We start from the raw sequence: 22,644 nt of genomic DNA on the forward strand, positions 1-22,644 counted from the left end.
CATGGCCTGAGGTCCCCCGGCCTGGCGCCGGGGCAAGGGGTGAGGCCTGAGGTCCCCTGTCAAGCCCTTGACGGGTGGGGGGGGTGTAGCCTGAGGTCCCCTGTTAATTTTATGATTAGGGGTCACCACAACATGAGGAACTGTATTAAAGGGTTGCGGCATTAGAAAGGTTGAGAACCACTGCCTTAAGGGAACTTGGCCTCAGCTTAGGGTGCAGCCACCTTTGTGACGGAGTGATGATCAATTAGCATATTCCCTCTTTATTAGATAGGATACTATAAGGGGGGGGCAATCATTATTATCAAGTGATATATTCCAAAGGAAATATGCCAGAAAATCTAATTTCTTATGATATCAGATATTTTTTAGAAGACAATTCATTGATTGAAGCTGTAGTTTTTGTACACTACGATTAGAGAGAAAAACTTGTTGCCTCCCTTCAAAAAAATTCTTACTAGCAATAAAGACTTCCTCTGTCTCTTTCTACTTACCCATATTCATTTGCTGTGGCAAAGATCAAGGTGACAAGGTCAGAGGTCAGAGATGCCAGGACAAGCTGCAGTTAGGAAAGATAAGCACTCGGATTCCAATGGAGGGGCTGGTGGCTCCCAAGTATTTCTTAGGGTAAAGCACTGTAAAGGGTCATGGGACACATGAGCACCCACTGTTATATCTCTACTTTCACACGTTTCCCATTTATGAGGCAGGACTCCTTTCCTTTTAATCAGGGCTAAGAATCTTTATCTGATATTAGGGACAGAGAATTTGGCACATTCAAATTAGACTAAGACCTTCAGGATAAGTCGATGATCACATCCTGGACTATAAATCTGGAGCCTTCTTCTGCTCAATGGCAGCTTTTCTGACAGAATAAAGACTCATAATATTGCATAGGTTTCAGGAGAGTGCAGAGCCACACACACACTGAGGTCTCTCACTGGCTCTGCTGCTACACCAGCTGTGTGACTGCAGAGACTTCAAACTGCCTGCTCTTCATTTCCCTCTCATTTGTAAAGAGAAAGTTAGACGGACAGTTTCTAAAATCTCTTAATCCCAACAGATCTACAATTCTAATTGCACGTCCCTGAGGGGTGATCTAAGCAATTATGGGTAAGGATAACTTTAATATAAAACAATATAAAGGCCTCTGAATGCATGAGAAAATGAAATATGAGTTCTATTTTCAACCAAGATAAAGGCCCCAACAAGAAAACTTGTATCATAGTTTTCAATACATTAGAAATCAGGCAAACAGGCAGTGCTCGCTGAGACACAGGAAACAAATGAAGTGGCTATATAATTGCCCTAGCTTTGTGCCTGGATAACGCCTCCAGGGCACAATGCAGGGAGGGGGACCCTGGCATTGCCTGATTGTGTGGGCTTGAGTTTGATAGATGGAATTGGGATCTGGGGAGGCCAATGTGATTAAAGTTCACAGGATGTAGTACAGGGGAGACAGAAAGACGAGAGAGAGAGAGAGAGAGAGAGAGGAATGAATGAATTCAGGAGAAGGTACTTGAGTCTTTAACTGAATACTGATGAATTTGTGCATGTGAGGAAACTATGTGAAGTTGAGGAAAGAACTATGATTCAGAATAACAAAGCAATCCTAGAGGCCACACAGGACTTAGTATAGTTTCTCTCCCCCCAAAACTAGGTGGATAGGAACTATACCACCTAACAAAGCTTAAAAGCAAGACTCAAAAGCATTAAACTTTTCAAGTAACTTAATTGCATCCCAAAAGGCTCAAAAAATTGTCATCCTACCTAATAATAGACAAATATGCAAATTGACCGTACCTTCGCTACGCCAAGCCACGCCCACCAGCCAATCAGGGCGAGTATGCAAATTACACGACCAAGATGGCGGTTAATTTGCATACACCGAGGGAGGGAGGAGTAAAGACTGAAGACAACTTAGAAGGAAGAGGGAGGAAAAGCGGAAAGCAAGGTGGCTGCCAGAGGGAAAGCCCAGGTGGGGCGGGGCGGAGCGGGGCAGGGTGGGGCGGAGCGGGGCGGGGCGGAGTGCGGAGGGCGGCAGAGGCGCGTGAGTGCAGGCGCTGCGGCCACAACGGTGGCTGCAGCGGCCGCTTGCAGGATTCTTCCTGCAAATGGGCTACTAGTAGGAATATAAAAAGATCCAGCACCCAGCAAGATAAAATTCATAATGAGTGTCAACGGTAGAAATTACTAGGCATTCAAAATAAGAAGAAACAAAACAAAACCAACCACCCATTACAAGGAGAAAAATCAATAATTTAGAAGTGAGCCAGGAATGACACAGGTGATAGAATTAGTAAACAAGGACATTAAAAACATGTATTATTACTCTATTCCATATGTTTAAGAAACTATAAGAGAGATTGAATAGGTTAAATAGAGACGTGGAAAATATAAAAAGAGTGGGGATACTTCAAGTGGTCTAATATATGTTTAATTTGGAAAGGGAGAGGAAAAAGAATTTAAAGAAATAATACCCAGTTTGATGAAAACTATAAACCTTCAGATACAAGAAGCTCAATGAACCACAAGCACAAGAAGCACTAAAAATGACACCAAGGTACAGCATAATCAAATTGCTTAAAACCAATGATAACCAATAGTATATTAAAAAGCAATCTAAGTAAAGACAAGTTATGACAAAGAAATATAAGGATGATAGTAGATTTCTCGTTAGAAATAATGCATGTCAGAAGACAATGGAATACATCTTCAATGTACTAATGAGAAAAGAACTGTCAATCTAGAATTCTGATAAATTGGGCTTTATCAAAATTAAGAACTTCTGCTGTTCAAAAGATACTATTAGAGAATGAAAAGACAAGCCAGAGAATGGGAGAAAATATTTATAAATTTCATGTCTGATAAAGGATTTGTATGCAGACTATATATTGAAGTCTCAATTTTTATTAGTAATAAATGATTCAATTTGAAAAAAAATGGCAGAATATTTTAGCTGACATTTTACCAAAGAGCATATATAGATTTTTATTATGCATATGAAAAGATATTCATCCTCCCTAGTAATTAGGGGAACACAAATTAAAGCCACAATGAGATACCACTACATAACTATTAGAATGATGAAAAGTAACAAGTTTGACCAAGCCAAGTGTTGATGAGGATGTGAGCAACTGGAATTCTGCTCTGCTGGGTGGGAATGTCAAATGGTACAACCACTTTAGAAAACTGTTTGGAAGTTTCTTAAAAAGTTCAATATAGATCTACTATATAATCCAGGCATTCTACTCCTAGATATTTATCCAACAGTAATGACAAATACTTATAAAAATATTTATAGCCGCTTTATTTGTAATAATCTAACACTGGAAACAACACAGAGGTTCATCAGTAGCTAAGCTGTAAACACATTGTGGTATATACTATACATGTAAGAGAAAACCACAAACAAAACAGAAACAGACTCATAGATAGAGAACATTTTGACTGTTGCAAGATGGGAAGAAGTTGGGGGATAGGCAAAAAAGGTGAAGGGATTAAGTACAAATTGGTAGCTACAGAATAGTCATGGGGATGTAAAGTACAGCTTAGGGAATATAGCCAATAATATTATAATAACTATTAGAGGCCTGGTGCACAAAATTCGTGCATGGGTGGGGGGTCCCTCAGCCCGGCCAGCAACAATGCCAGTGTCCCGCGCCCCAGCTGGCCTCTGGCCAGCAGGCTGGGGCACGTGGGACGCTGGGGCGTGAGATTCAGTTATTACATCAATGGATGTTTTTCATCTTTAAGATATCATAATTTTGAGTTTGCAGTACTTTTCCCAGAACAATGTAAAGTGAGGTTAGAATGAAAGTTCCAAAGGGGCGTCAAGGGAGTGTAGGCATTGGAGCCGAAGTATTCTGACCACAGCCAGGATCAGCAATGGCTTCAAGGAGGAGTTTCATCTTGAAAAGCAAAGAAAATTCTCACATGAGAAAATGACTTTGGGCCAGAGGGCATATAAGCTTTTGGAAGATCTGCATGATCAAAGAGAAGGAGGTGTGACGAAATATGACTTTCTGTTTTAAGATGAAGGCCCTATGTGGCAAAGGAAAGAGAATAAAGGCTTTTGTTCAGCCTTTTTAATTAATACAATACTCTGTTTAATGAAATAGAGGATTGCCCTGTATTTCATTCATAGATTTCAAGTTATAACATAATAAAGCGCATTCGTATCAGTCTGAATTCAGTTGCAAAAAGAAAGAATGAAACAGAACTGCTCCAGATATATTAAACAGAATGGGAATTAGGTGCTTTCATAACGGTTGGGAAAACTGAAGAAAATCCGGGATGACTAGCCTGCCAGTTCCTGGGGGGAAATGGGAGCACCACAGCTTAAGTGCTTTTCATTTGATGATGCAAAAGGAACTCTAGGATTTTTGATGCCTCAGTTTGCCTAGATTAACATATAGTAGGCATCCTGGGAATGTTGAAAGAATTAGCATAAGCGAAGGTCAATATTCCATAAAAGTGCAGATGTGCTTTTATTTTTTTAAATTTATATTTTATTGATTTTTTACAGAGAGGAAGAGAGAGGGATAGAGAGTTAGAAACATCGACCATCTGCCTCTTGCACACCCCCTACTGGGGATGTGCCCGCAACCAAGGTACATGCCCTTAACCGGAATCGTACCTGGGACCCTTGAGTCCGCAGGCCGACGCTCTATCCACTGAGCCAAACCGGTTTCGGCACAGATGTGCTTTTAATAGAAATTTCATTCTTGACTCTCCCAAGAGCCTTGCACAATACCTCCCATATTAGTAGGCAACACACTAATGTCTGTTGAATGAATTTCATAAGAAAGTAAATAAATCAGATATTTCCTGTTACGGTAATTTCAAATAAATTGCATCATTTTTGCCGCTCTTTAAAAGGGATGGTGTGTATCTAACCTTGCAATTTTGTCACATGTGATCAGCGATATGATGCTGTTTGTATACAGCACTTCATGATAAAAGTACAGGTTCTTGTTTTTAAAATTCAAAAGTGCTGTCAAAGAAAATGACTTTGAAGTCATTGACTGTTGATGTCTGCAGATTTAAGAAATGTGCCTGAACACACACATTTGATCTTATTCAGGTTGGGTGGCTGCCTTGACGCATAGCCAGAAATGGAGGAAAACACTTGGCTAATAACATCCTAACTCCCCTTAATGTTTTTGTTTACTCCAGCCTTGCATGACCAGCAGCAGGGTAATTGTGTTAAGTTTGGGTAAAATAGTTCTCATCACACAGACCCCCAGCAGGGCACAGGAAGTTAGTTTAACTAAACCGTATCTATTTTGGAGCAGAAATACATGTACTAAAATAAAAAGAGAGAAAACCTTTTTCACAGCGAGGACATTAAAAAGCCAAACAGACTTGGGCTGGTGGATTATTTAATATAAGGTGGATGTCACAACTTAAAATTCCTAATTAATTAGACATGTTGAGAGTCCTCTCTACCATTCGATGAAGAATGTTTCTTTAGAAGAAGATACATACATGTATCTGTCTATCTCTCTGGTTTGGAGATAACTGGATATTTTGGAGATGTAGATAGATGTCGATAGATAGAGACTATCTCTCCAAAATATCTAAAAATCAAATATCAGCTTTTGATATTTACTTTTAAAGTGATCATTTTGTAGCATCAGGAAAAATATTTCCAAATCCACTTGGAGGAGAGCAGTTTCTAAGTAGCCTAGAGCAGTACAGTGCAGAGGTGCAGTCACTCAGCGAGCACTCAGAGCAGAACTGTACTCTGGCTTCTTCCCGGCTCCCGGAGTGACTTCCACTCCTCGTCTAAAAATAGGGCGGAATGGAGATGGCTTCACATGCTCCCACCTCCCACATATGTCCCAATCTTTTCCATTATTGAATTTTTAAAAAATCTGCTTGCGAATGAATCATTAATTCTATAAAGGCTTTCTTCTGTTTCTCTGCACAGGTAACGTTTTGTTTCACACGTATCAGAGTCACAGAGTATTTCAGTCTTGGCTTTTCTTATAATAAACCACATTGCTCATAAACATCAGCAACACTTTTGGTTGTTTGTTCCAGTTTGTCTTCCTTTTTTTGAATCGAAGCACCGTGATCTTGGCTTCAATTTTCAACCCAACAAGCTGAGCCAGTTAGGGATTCCTGAAGGTACAGATTTTGATAACCTGTTCTGATTTGTGTACTTCTATTTAGCTTTTCATAGGATTCTGAACATAATTTCTCTATGAGTCTTAATTTTTTTAAAAAATAAATTAGCATCAGGCATGATGACTGTGAACTGAATTTCTAATAAAGGGATTTTTAAACCTTCTATGTCCTGCTCTCTTCGCTATATAACCAGGAATTCATGAAGGGACCTGACCTGTGTGCCAGCTTTTCTAGGCAACTTTGGGGCTTCCATGTCACTCACATCTTTCATAAAGGAAAGGGGCTATTATGCGTGCACTGTTTTCATTAGGAATACAGTGGGAACATCTTCATTAGAAACGGAGGGTGCGCTTGATGTGCTCTGTTGTGATAATGAGGGGAAGGGTGTGAACGAGAAGATAAGAGGAGCAAGTATTTAACTGGAAGCATTCCACCTGGCTTCTGCCTCATTTTATTTAATTGGATGAAGAACATTTTCTGCCTCTGAAAACAGCCAAACGTCCCAGATTGGGAGTCTTTCGAGAAGCCGGGATTTGAAGACGTTGATAGCAATGCTTCATGGCCTTCTTCCCCTTCCTGTGGGTGCCTTGGTATTTTCAACGTTTAAGAGGGCAAATGGACTATACACGGGACCTCTGGAAATACGTGGAAGATGTAGTTTAGCAGGGAAAGCTGCCATGGTCTTTTCCTAGCCAGTCTCGGACGAAATCATGAACTAGATAAAGTCTATTTTCAAGCCTTTTTTTTATTACCTGTCTGTATTTCTCTTCCACTTTCAGCTTTATATTCTGTCCCCTTTATAAAAACGTGACTCTTCTGTGTCCTGTCCCTTCAGATCTGTGCTAAATAATGTTACGAATGAGTAGGTGGTCAGAATTAGCAAATAAAAATAACCGGATTCCCAGGTACATTTTAACATCAGACACACACACACAAATAAACATGTAATTTAAGTATGTCTAATGCAATATTTGTTGTATATCTGTGATTCGAATTTAACTGAAGGATGCCCTGTATTTTATCCAACAATCCTATATACTTGTGGTTTGCGAATTTATTTTTCAGGCATGCCTCAGTTTAGCAGAGGTGTAGTTGGGGAGTCGGGGAGCGGAGATGCAGCCACAGGGGTCAGAGGGCGGTGGAGAGCATGGCACACTGCTCTTCCTCTGCTGGGTGAGCCCTGCACTCACCTGACTGGAGTGTTGGGTTGGTACGTCTGTTTCATTTGACATAAGGATTTTGTTCCTAAGAAGAGGAATCTAGAAACTACTAGTTGTCCTAGCTGACTTCCATTTGCCTCTCCAGATTCACTTCCCGTCTTTTCCCACTCTGCTCTGGGCCCCTGGAGACGAATGGTCATCAGTGGGCTGTCTTGCCCAGCGGCTTCCGGGGAACTGTTAGGAGATTGAAGATGGGGAGAGTGCGATTCGAGTCTTTAGTTTCCTGGCTCTTTACCTACAAAATAATTCGGTAATTTAAATTTTTTTTGCTCAAAAGGAATTCTATTGCATGTAAAGAAGAACCCAACTAACTGTGGGTTAACCCAACTGTGCCTTATGCAAATAAAAATATATTTTTCTCACATTCTGAAACTCTGGAGGCAGGCAGCTACTGACGGTATTTTAGAGGCTCAATGATGTCAAGCTGGAACCTCTCAGATCTGTTTGATATTTCCCTCATGGTTACAACGTGGCTGTCAAAGTTCCAGACATCAAGTACATGTTGAAGGCAGAAAGAAGTGAGGAAAGAAAAAGCTTCAATGTTTGACACTTCATTAGGAAAGTGAAAATTGTCCTCAAAGACTCCTCATAGATTTCACTTATGTTTCATTGGCTAGATCTTTGTTATATATTCCTCCTGGTTGCAAGGGATGCTGGGAACACCAGTATTTAGCTTTTGGAGCCTCTAAAAAGAGTGCAGGAGAGAAGGGAGTTGCGAATGGTGTTGGCTTAAACAACCAACAGTTTTCAAGGGGACTTTGCTTTTGACAAAAAAAGTCTAAGAAGTCAATGCCTTAATCCTAAAGAATAGCTTTTTAGTGGAATAATTTACAGACACTGTAGCTTATGAAGAAGTGTTTCAGGGAAGAGTATTTCATCATAGTTTCTTATTTGTACTATGTAAATTATTATATCTATCCTTTAACTTTGGTTAGAATTTTAAAGGCAGAATAATCTCAATGGATTAAGGCTTTGCTCAAAATTATATTGCAAATCCTCCCATACTCCCTTTACACTTACATTTTTTTTCTCTGTTGTATGTACTATCTGAATACACAAGCAAAATGAACTCAAAACAGTTGAAAAAACACGGGTCTAGAAACTAAGTGATTGGTTTCTTTCTTTCTTCCTTTCCACCAAAAATCTCTGTGTTGAGATAGTTTTGTCTTTGTGGACCAGTCTTTCTTATCTGTAAAAGGAAGGCTATGATGGACTAGAAGATCATTTTATTCAAAAAAATATTTATTGATCATCTACTGTGAAACAAACTCCTGTCAGGCTCCAGGGATTGATGGGCTGATGACGAGACAGGCAGGGTTCTTGCCCTCGTGGTGCTTGCATTCCAATGGGCAGAGATTGGTAAGAAAATAAACAAATAATAAAAGATGTCAGCTAGTGATTGGTGCTCTGCAGAGAAGCCAAATACAGTGATGTGAGAGTAAGTGCCCAGGTGCCTGTTTCAGATAGTGTGGTCCACAAAGGCCTTTCTGGGGAGCACCGTTTAACCTGAGATCTGAATGTCTGTGTGTCTTCTCTCAGGAAGCCTATGAATATTAGCCCGATCCCCTATGATCTGGGTGCCAACGGGATGGAGTACATGTGTGTGGAAGGAGAGTTAGCTTCGATGCTTCAGCTCATGTTCCATTGGCAGAGAAGGCATCACCATTTTTAACTCCTGCTTGAATATTTTTGAGGGTTTGCTTTCCGTATTTCTGCTTTTGTTATCTTCTAAAAATGTATATTTGCTACATTAATGAAATAAAGTATAGCAGAGCTTAGTTGGGTGCTTTTCTCTAAAACGCAACTTGGGAGATGTTTTTCCCTGATTTTCTTGGCAATATTATTTCATAAAATATCTTAGATGTTTGTTTGATAAATAAACTAAAAGGTACATTGTTTGTTTTTCTACCTCGGCTTTCTTCTGTCTCATCCATCCATCTACTAAGCACTGACTGAATGCTACGTCCTGAAGGCAGGGCACTGGAGATCTTTGGGAGGGATTCGGAAACATAACAAATGATCTGAGGGCAGAGCCTGAGCAGAGAGACATGTACAAGGGCTGAGCGAAAGACCCATTCCTTCTGCCTGGGGAAAATCACAGAGAAGATGAAACAGGGACTCCAGTAAGCCTTCCATTCTCTCTGCCCATCACTGGGAAGGAGCTAGATTTCTCCAAATGCTGTTGGCAGCAGAGTTTGGGATTACTGTCCTGGAACTGTGGGTCAGAGTGCTGAGACCACAGCTAAATCTGTTGCTGTACAGTTGTGTGACCACCAAGGTCAGGCCACAAGTTTTCGGTGTGTGTTTGTAAACTAGGCATCACTACCTATTACCTTTTACTTCCTTTTTTCATTTCTTCCTCTGACTGCATTTAAAATGTTTTCGTATTACACAAGGTTTTAACACTAGAGATATAAAAATGAATGAAATCGAGTTTACCAGGCCAACAGGGTGAGATAGGTCTAAAGTAGATAAATTATAATAGAAGCTCTGAGTGCCCTTAGAGGACTGCCTGTCTCACAGGGTTACTGGAAGACAGCAAGGAAATCCTTGTGAAAGTGTTTTTGAAAAGGCAGGAAACTAGGGGTGAGCGAGTGGTGGTGATAACAGAGGAACTGGATTCAGGAACTGAAGACCAGCATGCTGGAACTCCTGTCCAGTGATGGTGTGTAGGTACTCTCGGAAGAACTTGATCATTGGGAAGTCATTTCACTATCTACAGGAGGCTCATGAAATTTTCAAATTTGAGGTTAAGTTTAAGTTGACTTAGGGAAATATTAGCTTTAGCGCTTTTGAGGATGTATTCTATTGATTAGAATCAAATCCCAAAAGCACAACCAGAAGGAACATTAGCAGTAAAGACATTTTCACATTGTCCCTTGGAAAACTGTGCTGTTCCTTTAATTTACCGAGATGTGTAATGCAGCCATTACGTTCCGCTGTGTTCATTTTCTCCATGACTCTAGTGTGAGCACATCTTTAAGCAAATATTGTGATTAGTAGCATGGAGTTTCTTCAAGAGTTGTTGCCATCACAATTAAAGATAATACAGTCTTGTGTCGGTGATACTTCTTCTGCCCAGACGTGGGCCAGAATATCAGGCCCTAGAAATGCTTGGGTCAAAGGTTCTTAGGCAAAGTTGGCTTCCTGTTCCCACCAACACGGGGAAGGAGAGCTTGAAGGTAGTCTGGTCATGGTCCATTCCACCTGCGGGCTCCCTTTGAGGATTTCCTAACTCCGTTCAGTCCCTGACGTACCCGAGAACTTGCTGGAACACATCAGTGACTGAGGGGAAGGGATTCCCCCTCTGCCTTTCACAGACCTCACCTATTTTCAGTCAGTCATGATCCTGTCCATCATCAGTCTTTTTAGGTTCTCTCAGTCTCATTAGGGCATCTGAGCAAATGTCTGGACAGGGAAGGAGTCGGGAAGCTTTGTGTAGTAGAGTCTGGCTCTTCTTTTAACCCAGGCAAATCTTTGAACTCTCCAAGCTTCATTTTCTCTAGTCATCAGCAGAAATAGTATTACATGTCCTACATACTCACAGGCATGTTGTAAAGATCCAAATAAGATAATTTGTGGGATGATATGCTTGTAAAGTTATAAAACACCACACCAACCCTCATATATAAATAGAATGTTTAGTCTCACTAGTTCACAATTATATCCCATGATACAGATCTGCTTGCCGTCCCTACCCTGCCCTGTTTGAATATAAAATTGTGATAAGCATGGAGAACGCGTGTGCCAAGGGTGTGCTCATAATGTAACATGATGTCTCACCGTTCTTGGTAAAAAGCTGAGCTCTTTAAATGCTTCATGTCCCCTTAAGGATAGATAGTGGGGGAAATACTTGGTCTGCTATCCTATGGTTATCCTAGTTGGTTGCTCTGTGTCAACTTCAGATATTCTAGTCTGGTCTGGCCAAGGAAGGCAAAGTTGAGAACAGAGAATAGAAAAAACCCCTATCTCCTGAACTTCTGCCACTCTTTCCTGGGGCTCCCATCACCCCAGCATTCATGGGCCCAGGTAAACATGCTTGGAACACCCAGGCCCAATACAACAAGAGGGATGGCTGGTACCTCCCATTCTAGCCCATGTGCTATACTAGTATTTTACTGCAGGAACTATCCTACTCATGTTCTCATAATCCTGGTAGGTCCCCAAAGCCTTTGTGGTGAAGTCCACATTCCTGAACTTGATGCATGCAGCTCCTCAGGCACTTACATCACCCCCTTTATTTTCTCAGGTCTGCTAGTACTCTTCCACAGTAACCTGGGCCTCAACCAGCAGAGCCTCCTGCAAAAGTTAAAACAACCCCTTGAGAACTCATGCTTCTACTTTGAAATGCCCTCCCCATAATTAAACTTCAGTTATTCTGCAAATCTCAGGACAAGCCACAAGTACTTTGAGAAGCCTTCCCTGACTCGCTTAAGCTGACTTCAGTGTTTTTCCTGTGTGCTTCCATAACAATCTGGTCATAACTTTTATTTCGTATGTATTACTCCATGCTCCAAGTTTTTAGAGTCTGATTAGGCCACTAGACTAATTTTCTTAAAGGCAAGGTCTCATTTGTATTTGTATCCCCCACACCTGGGTTGATACCTGGGAGGCTTCCATTTGTTGAATAAGTGATGAATAAATGAATGAATGTGAACTTTTTGAGTGGAGGGCTCATGTCATGGTCATTCTTCCAGCTTTCCCCCATTTTCCTTTCCTTGTCCCTTCCGCAGCCAAGTGTGCCTAGACTGCCTTGGATAAACATTTGTTGTCTTTTGATGCTGTGGGCTACCCCAAAGAGCTACACTTACTCCTCACGTGGCTGATGGTGTCCCACCTGAGGCTTTGCGGAATGTCTTCAGCCATGACATTGAATCATTGGCCTTAAGCAATTGCTACCCCATCCATTAAATGAGGGCGGAGACCATTCCCTCCTCCTTCCTTAAAGATGCTATGAAGATTAATGAGGTAATGTCTGCAAAGCAGCCTGGAAGAAAGCTAATATTCTAAATACTGAGCGTCGTGGTAACATTGTTTTCATCTCAGTTACCCGTCAGGCTGTGCTCATCCAAGCAAGGGGCAAAAAAGTAGGAGAGTTGCTGGAACAGTTGGATTTGACAGAGGCGTCTGACACCCTATTCTGAGCTGATTACCGATCTGTGCTGTGGGTGTTCTCTCTACTTCCATTTCTTCTGCCTACAAAAGGTTGCAATAACATAGCACTTACCCACAATCAAAAGTGTGTGTAGAAAAGTAATGAATTTGTTTTTGTGAAGTGGATGGGTCCTTGGATAAAAAGCTTTTTAAAGCCACGAGATATTATTTCAATCCCAGGTTTCTATTTTTCTTTCTTTCTTTTGAAAGGATGTTCAGTGAGCTTATCATTTGCTCAGGATTTTTTAAATTTACCCTTAACTCGGTCTTTTTTGTACAGCTGTAAACTTCTATTGAACTGCTTTGTTTCCCTCTAGAGAGGTTACTGTTTGAAATTTCTCACTGTCATTTTTCCCCCCCATGTTTGCTTATAGCCCAATAACCCAAAAGCTTTTGGATAATAGTCAGTCTCCATTTTTTTTTTGCAAGGCATTTTTTTATATAGTTCTTTTGAAATGTGTTTATTTATTAATTCATAAATAATTCCCATCACACATTGCACCTGTATGACTTATATTAATTAAGATAATAATGCAATGAGAAATGAATAGGCTGTTTTGATTTCTGTGCTAATCCAAGTAAACATAGTGTATTGTGCTTGAGAATTGTTTATTGCAACTCAGAAGAGTACACTGGAATGAGAATAGACTACATTTTCTTGTGCCTAAGAAGACTAGAATTTTACTGGATGTCATTCAGAGTTTATATTACTAAATTTAAAAGAAATAATCTTAACTCAATTATAACTAGTATATATAAATGGTACCTAGTTTTTGTACCTGAGTGTTTTTCCTTGTAAGTGAAGCATTCATAAGTCAAGATCAGTCTATATGACAACAAATGTAAATCCAGAATTTTGAGTACTGTAAACAATCAGAAATATTTGAGTGCTTGTTGTGTTCCTGGTGCTATGGATTAGCTTACACACTACAAATCCACCAGATAATTATTGCAGCTAGACTCTGGTGTTTCAATGGAAAAACAAGGACAATAGGCCAGTTACCTGGATCATATGACAATGGTCAGACTTTGAAGTTGTCTGGGCAACAGATGACTGGATTAGGAAGAATACACCGAGAAGATGGATAATTTGTCTGCTGACCTAAATTTTTAAGACCAGAGGAGGCCAAGAGGAACTTTGCGAGTATGCAAAATTCTTATTTTGGCAATCTAAAAATATAACTTACATCTTTATCTGAAAATATGTTGATCAGTCAGTTTGTGAGAGCTCGCAAATATATTTTAAAGCTTTTTATAAATCTAAAACATGCATATAGAAATGTACACAAAGAATGTATCACATGATGGATTATCTCACATTGAACATGCTCATGTAACTAATATCAAGAAATAAAACATTACTGTACCTCAGAAGGCCACCACCTGCTGCCTTCTAAGAACTACTCCCCAAAGGCAACCAGTACCCTGATTCCTAATACCAAATATTAGTTTTGTCCTTTTTAAAAACTTGATATGGATAGTACCATTCAATAGGTATTCTTATGTCTGTCTTCTTCAGTCCAATATCTTGTTTGTAAGCTTTATTCATTTCTCTGTGAGTAGTTGTGGTTCATCCATTCTCATTGCTGTATAAAGTTCTTCCATTTTTGGCTCTCATGAATAGTGCTGCTAAACACATTCTTGTATGCATCTTTTGGTGCACACATATGTACTCATTTCCAAATGACTTTCCACCAGCTGTTCTATGGATTTGTAAGACAAAAGAGAGGTCTGTTCTGGAAATATAACTTTAGGATTTGTCATTGGGACATGAGATTAGGTAGGCAGATAGTGCAAAGGATTTAGGTCAGAGCCATGGCAAAATTTGAAAGTTACGTCTGAGAAAGAAATTTCTAGTAGATACGGTTCCTTATTGCATTTGATGTACCAGAAGGACAGTGACTTTGAATAGCCTTCTGAAGTCCCCCCTTCCTTTCTGTTCTCCCATTGACTTGCCTTTGATTTCTCCTGCTAGGGACTGCCTTGTTTCACCTTTCTCCATCTCTAACCTTTGCTTCCACAGAACTGTGTCTTTTCACCGACATGTCTTCAGCCTCTGTTCCTCAGTGTCTTCCAAAGAAGCAAAAATTCATCTATCTATCTATCTATCTATCTATCTATCTATCTATCTATCAATTATCTATCTATCTATCTATCTATCTCTATCTAAAGTTTTACCATTGTAACCTATGCTGATTATAAAAATTAAAACATTACAAAAATATATAATGTAAAAATTGAGGTTCTATGTAACTTCCTCTACAGTCCCATAACCACTGATGTACATTATTTCCACACTGTTTTCTATGGGAATTCTGTTTGCTGTTATTGTTTCAACAGAAATGGTTATCATACTACGTTGTACTATCTGTAACTTCTTTTATTGACATACAGTATATGGGATACCTTCCCTGTGTACTTCTTTAATGGTTATTTAACAATCCTGCTTTGATGTGGTCTTCATCAGCTAATTCTAAATGGGAATTCTAATGGTTGAAATTTTGGAACAAGTAGCATGCAAAGAGAAGGCCATGAAATAAAAATTCGGAGGACTGTCCATCCATTTTCCCAATGCCAATGTATGTAACAGCTTGTCTCCTTATGTGGAAAACTCCTGTCTTTTCTCATACCAAGCGTTATTTATTGCACATCAAATTCACCAAAAAAAATTTAATCTTCACTAAAAAATGACTATCTTCTATGTTATCTTATAAATTTTTTTTTCTTGAATTATTTAAGTGGGCTTATTTTCTTTCTTTTACTCTGGCCTGGTTATAGTTTCTACCTACTGTGGAATGTTTCTATGTCTATTTTGGTATCAGATCTATTAACAGAAACAAACCCGTGGCTACTAGTAATGCTTAGTTTCTGGGGTCAGAAAATCTAGGGCTAAATAACAACTCCAAACATCCTGGCTCTGAGATCTTGGGCAAGTGACTTAATGTCTCTGTGTCTCAGTTTCCAGAACTGTAAAATAGGCATAACACATAGTATTTACCCTATAAGATGGCTGTTATGGAAACAGCTAAAAAATGAAGTCTATTATTATTGTCTATTGCTAACTTTTCATGGCAATCTTTATAATTTTCAAATCCTCTTGCTGGACAGAAATAATAGTCTGTTAGCTATCCAGAATAATAGCACATGAGATGGGACACCACAGTGCTAATGAGTACAGGCTCTAAAATCAGATTACCTGGATTTTTCTTCAGGCTGCCCTTTTAGCTTAACTTATTTATTCTCTTTGTAATCCCATTTTCTTGTTTATAAAAAGAGACAATAGTTACAATATCAGAAGGTGATTAAAAGAATTAAAAGATAAAACCCATGTAAATCATTTAGAACTGTGTTATTCAATATGGAAGCCACTAACCATATGCTACTATTGAGCCCTTGAAATGTGGCTAGTCCACATTGTGGTGTGCCGTAAGTGTAAATTACACACCAGATTTAGACATAGTAGGAAAAACGTGTGTAACAAGCCTCATTAATAGTTTTTTTAAATCAACGTTGAAAAGATAATGTTTTTTGTAGACTGTGTTAAATAAAATACAATATTAAAATTAATTTTACTTGCTGCTTTGGAGTGAATGTTTGTGTCACTCACCCCTACCTTCCACCCCTTGCAAAATTCATATTCTAAAGCCCTAACTGCCAATGTGATGGTATCTGGGAAGGGGGGCCTTTGGGAGGTAATTAGGTTTAAATGAGACCATGAGGGTGGAGCCCCCATGATGGGATTAGTGCCCTTCTAAGAAGGAGAAGAGACCAGAGCCCTCTTACTCTCCCTCCTGTGAGGATGCAGCTAGAACACTGGCATCTGCAAACCAGGAAGAGGGTTCTCAACAGACACCCTGATTTTGGACTTTCAAACTCCAGATTATGAGAAAAAAAATGTCTGTTGGTTAAGCCACCCACTCTATAATATTTTGTTATAGCAGCTTGAACTAAGATACAATTTCTTCTTCTTTTTTTAATGTGACTACTAGTAAATTTTACTTTCTCTTTTTTAAAAAATATATTGTTATTGATTTCAGAGAGGAAGTGAGAGGGAGAGAGAGAGAAACATCAGTGATGAGAGAGAATCATTGATTGGCTGCCTCCTGCATGCCCCCCACTGGGGATCGAACCCACAACCCAAACATGTGCCCTTGACTGGAATCAGACCGGGAACCCTTCAGTCTGCAGGCCGATACTCTATCCACTGAGCCAAACCAGCTAGGGCAAATTTTACTTTATGTGGCTCACATTTGTGACTTGCATTGTATTTCCTTTGGACAATACCAATCTAGCATATAGTAAACACTCAAAAATGTTTAGGTATTATTTTAGGACACTTCTCACTTTCATGTAAACAAACCTTTTCTATGGTCCAGTTGTCACTCTGACCACATTCAAAAAATCATGTTATCATCAACTACAGTGGAGAGGAGGGTTTTATCTGGTTTTGGGGGGAAGAGTGGTCCTGAATTTTGCTCAATGATAGGAATGCTTTTAGTGTGATCCAATGAAGGTTTTCCTCCAACAGTGGACTGAGTAATGATTGCAAACTAATTACAGCATGCATATTGCACTTTGCTTTGCACTAACAGCTTTCTACCAGCTGTTTCCTTTAGCAGTTGTTCATTTCAAGTAGGTACCAATGTTGCTGGAAGTGTGAGATGCCAGAAAGCAATTTCAATTCTTCGCTTCAAATTGAAATCTGTATTTTTTTTCTTTTCTTTTTCTTTTCCTTTTCCTTAAGGGCCCTTCAAAATCTACATAGCTCTAAGGCTAATTTTATAGCACCCTTCCTGGTCTCTTTTCCAGAAAAAAATCTTTTTGTATCATACACAGAATGATACAAAATCTGAAGTTTAATTAAGCTTTAGCAAAAATATCCTTTAACCATTACATTTGTTTCTTGCTTTATTCCCTCATAGCCTGCAACTCTTCTGAAGTACACTTTCAAGTAGAGATTCAATAGAACCATTTAGAGTACTCGTTACTGTGGATTAAATAACTGTTCCCATCTGGCTCATGAAATATATAATCTGTATTCCTTTCTGGATAATAAATATAGTAAGTAACTACTTACCATCCCTTACCATTCCTTTTGTCTGTCCTGGTGGGTTTTCTTTATTGTCCATCAATGAAGATTTTTTCATTAACACTTTCCTTGTATTGAAACATGTCCCTTTGACTTGTTTTTATAGAAAAAGACATTATATCGGTCCCTCTGACCCCAGCAGGGCTTCAGATGTGTAATGATAAGTATTAAAAATGGCTGGCATTTATTGAGCCGTACTGTGTGGTAGGGACAAAAGCACAGGGACAATAAGGAATGACCTGTAAACATCATCTTATGCAAATCTTTTAAAAAACCCATTTGAAGGGCATCATTACCCCCTTGGAGTCTAGAAACCAGATTCAGAGTCTCGCAGCCTGTAAATGGCTAAACTGAGACTCTCATCTAGACTTGACTTAACGTCCCATTATTCCTACTTCTAAGTCAGGGACTTCAGTGTGAGCACCTCAGAGGCTATGCTGGATGATATATTGGGGTGTGGGAATAAGGTGTTAGAACTTTAACTTATGTGTACATTTTATTATCTTTTGGAAATTCTGTTTGTATATGTTGTACAATGCATGAGAAAAAAAGCACATCAGCACATGTAGAAAATCCTGCAAAAGTTTATAGGTGTTGGGAATGTATGGTTGATGCATGGTCAATTGTACTTTTTTTTCTGATGGGTTTTTACCGCCAAAAAAACAAAACAAAAAAAAACCAACAAATTTTACCACAGCCTTGGAGGAACTAATGGAAATCACACCATCCACATAAAAATTCTAACACTTGAGACGTATAATACAACATTTAGAACTTTTTTAACTGACAAAAGAACGCCTTTCATTAAAGCACCATTTACCCTTATCTTTACTACTAGAGGCCCAGTGCACAAAATTCGTGCACTGGGGGGAGGGGGTGTCCTTCAGCCCAACCTGCACCCTCTCCAATCTGGGATCCCTCAGGGGATGTCTGACTGCCTGTTTAGGCCCGATACTACAGGGATCGGGCCTAAACAGGCAGTCAGACATCCCTTTCACAATCCGGAACTGCTGGCTCCCAACTGCTTGCCTGCCTGCCTAATTGCCCCTCACCGGTTCTGCCTGCAAACCTGATCACCCCCTAACCACTCCCCTGCAAGCCTGATCAATGCCTAACTGCTCCCCTGCCAGCCCGATCATCCCCAACTGCCCTCCCCTGACAACCCGGTCACCCCCAAATGCCCTCCCCTGCATATTCCCTCTTTATTAGCTAGGGTTTTTTCTTTAACATATTGGACAGCCCTAACTGGTTTGGCTCAGTGAATGGAACATTGGCCTGCAGACTCAAGGGTCCCAGGTTCGATTCTGGTCAAGGGCATGTACCTTGGTTAGGAGTACACACCCAGTGGGGAGTGTGCAGGAGGCAGCTGATCAATGTTTCTCTCTCATAGATGTTTCTAGCTCTCTTTCCCTTTCCCTTCCTCTCTGTAAAAAATCAATAAAATATATGTAACAAAAAAAAAAGAAACATTTAAGACTTCTCCATATCTGCCTGGCTGGTGTGACTCAGTGGTTGAGACCACAGGCTGCCGCCACTGGGAGGGGGATCGTGCCCTGGAGTGCACGCCCCTCGCAGGCTTAGACTCAGCCCAGGCTACGGCCGCTGGGAGGGGGATTGCACCCTTCGCAGGCTGAGACCCTAGCCCAGGCTGCGGCCGCTGGGAGGGGGATCGTGCCCTGGGGTGCACGCCCCTCGCAGGCTTAGACTCAGCCCAGGCTATGGCCACTGGGAGGTGGATCGCGCCTTGGGTGTGCACACCCCTCGCACGCTGAGACCCCAGCCCAGGCTAAGGCCGTTGGGGTTCACGCCCCTCGCTGGCTTAGACTCAGCCCAGGCTATGGCCGCTGGGAGGGGGATCGCACTGTTGGGGTGCACGCCCCTCGCTGGCTTAGACTCAGCCCAGGCTATGGCCGCTGGGAGGGGGATCACACTGTTGGGGTGCACGCCCCTCGCAGACTTAGACTCAGCCCAGGTTACGGCCTCTGGGAGGGGAATCGCGCTGTTGGGGTGCACGCCCCTCGCAGACTTAGACTCAGCCCAGGATACGGCCGCTGGGAGGGGGATCATGCCGTTGGGGTGCGCGCCCCTCACAGGCTGAGACCCCAGCCCAGGCTACTGCCACTGGGTGGGGATCATGGTGTTGGGGTGCGGGCGCCTCCCAGTCAGACACCCCAGGCTGCTGCTGCTTGTCGGTGATCGTGGTGTAGGGCGCGGTCGCCTCTGAGCTGGACAACCTGCACTGCCAAGGCTGGGCAGACTGGGGGACTCCAGCAGGGATGAGAGGACTGGGTGCAGCCATCTTGTGGCCATGGGCGCCGCCATTTTGTTGCGGAGTGATGGTTAATTTGCATATTACTCTTTTATTAGATAGGATAACTCAAGGGATGCTCTACATTTGGGAGATACCTTCCCTTGGGGTTAAGATTATTATTATTTTTTACCTGAATTGCTAAGTGAACAGATGCCTTAGGCACTTGACCATTGCTGCCTGTTCCTACCTCCTATTTTCAGCTCACCTGGGGTCTTTGCTTGCTTTACCGCTGACGTCTACTTCCCGGAATGCTGAGACTATTACCCATGATGCAATGCTACCATGGCCAGGCTGGGTCCAACCAAGGCAAAGAAAGCCTGGTCCTGTTACTGTCTCAGCTCTAATGATCCTATATGCAGCTACACAAAGTTGCTTCTATGAAGGAGGTTACTGAGTAGAAGAGTAACTAGAGGGAATTATAATGTAGAAGAAAAACTGGATTTTAAATATGACTATCTTCTGAAACCAAGAGAAAAGGAAAAGCTTTGCCTCCTTGTCTTAAGAATCTCACCAATTGCTTTATCCACTTCTCCACCCATCTTCTCCTTCTTCTTTTCCAGAGACAAAGAGATAGAGGTAGAAATAGAAATAGTGCAATAGAGTTCTCTTGAGAAGAAAGAAGGGACAGGCGAAGGGGAAGCTCAGTAGACGGTCAAAAGTGAGTGCCACGCTGCTCAGAAAGGCAAAGAAATTCTGTTGTTAAATTCTATTAAGTTTTTGTTTTACCTTCACACAAATGCCTCGCTCTGGGAGCTTTTTCTACCAGTAAAGAAAAATCAGATGGAGAAACACCAGCAGCTCTAGCCAGTCTCTGAAATTCTTTGCCCCCTTTAAGGGGCTCAAGAGCATTTGCTGACTTATCACAGAGAAAATTAAAGCAAGTCTCACTCCTTACATGCTATTTACTGTTCTCCACATCACTAAACCATATTTATTTCTTGGTTTGTCGCACAGTGATTGTAGAGTAAGTGCCAGGCAGCAAATAACTTCCCTGCCCCTGAAATTGGTAGTGATTTTGCTCTCAGTGGAGCATATTATATGACCATCAATGCTGGTAATGGCCGTGGGCTTTTTCTCCACTGCTGATTGCCATGATGCGTAGGATTGCTGATGGGTAGCTGTTTCCAACTCACAGACAGTCAACAACTTTACACGGTGGCATAAGATACTTAACTTTGTAGTATTTTTTCTCTACATAATACACGCTACTAGCCAAAGTCCAAATAACCTTTACCTGGTAAAATGTTTGTGTTGCTCTTAAACTTTTCCATGAGACAGCATGCCTTCCCCCATTATGGCGTCACTTCTACGTGCACAGAAATGAAACCCTTGCAAAATTCTCACACTCACACGCAAATGAAGTTGTGTCCCATGCCATTAATGAATGTGACACATTAATGATTTGTGGTTTGAATCAATATGCGAGAGACCGTTCACTTCATTTCATCCTTTACCCATGATAGAGGCAGTATTAGCCATTCCATTATTATTGATATCCTGGACTAAACATTTCTCAGCCAATCTTAGGACAAACCTTAGCTTCACTGTATTCAGCTACCCAGACCATAAAAGGATCCTTAAGTCTACCCCAGTGGAAGAGAAAATATGATTGTAAAATCTTATGAGCTTCCTCAACTATAGAATGAGAATATGCTAAGAGATGGCAATAGTGGCACCAACCCAGTGTTCCTCATTCCAAGAGCAGGTATTGTGATCATTTCCAACTAAGACATGGACTAGGAAAGCTTTTAAACAACTTGTTATCAAATATGGCTATATTGGAATCTCTAGAGGAGCTATTTTTAACCTATATGCTGCAAGAATTTTTAAAACATGCAGGACCTGACTATTTAGTCAGGGGCACTGACCTCTTGTCCCTTAGGTTGTCAAATTTTAAAATGACAACATCCAACACAATAGCTGTCCAGTGTGAATGCCCTGTCTTGAACCATAAGTATATAGGTCATCTAATAGAGTTGTATCTTATGGTCACGTTGCATAGCAATGTTGTGCCTGATTGGTTAATTCTTTTCTTTTTCTTTTTTTTTTTTTTTTGATTGGTTAATTCTTGATAACAGAAATCCTCATATACAAGTATAGGCACCTGATTTTTTTAAAAAGTCACGTGGGAGAAAAAAAGGTAGATAATTATTATTTTTCTGTAAATCAATGAAAATTATACCTATTTTTTTCTGTCAGATGGGCAAAAAATGTACTTTTTGGTGTGCTGCAGAATTTTAGTAATTAGTCTATTTGTGCCAGGAGATGAAAAAGGTTGGAAATTGCTGACCTAGAGAGCTGTGAAAGGTTCAGATCTCTTTCTCCTCCCTCTGGCCACTTGCTAACAAGAGCTGTTTTAGGTACATCTTGGTGGTCCCATTTCTCTTGCTAACGAATGATAGAGCTGCGGACATGTGATGAGTTTCTGGTTAGAGAAATGTGAGAAGTGTTCAGGGAAGAATTACTTGATGATTTAAACAAGACAAGCAGAAAAATACAGTGTCTTTTCCCCAGGATGCAGTCATGGTTACGCAGTTATCTCGATGCTTTGAGGGGGGCTGTTCTGAGGACAGATGCAGAATGGTAAGATAATGCTGTAGAGCCAGGGAATTCATTATGCCTGGAGAACGTGTTATATGAGATCATAAATGCATTATTGTTTAAGTCAGTTGAATCAGGGTTTCCAAGTTCCTTGCAGCCAAAGGCACTGTAATTGATACATTTGGTTTCTGGAGTAT

The sequence above is a fragment of the Cnephaeus nilssonii genome, assembly GCF_951640355.1.
Source record: "Cnephaeus nilssonii genome assembly, chromosome: 11".
Taxonomy (NCBI): Eukaryota; Metazoa; Chordata; class Mammalia; order Chiroptera; family Vespertilionidae; genus Cnephaeus; species Cnephaeus nilssonii.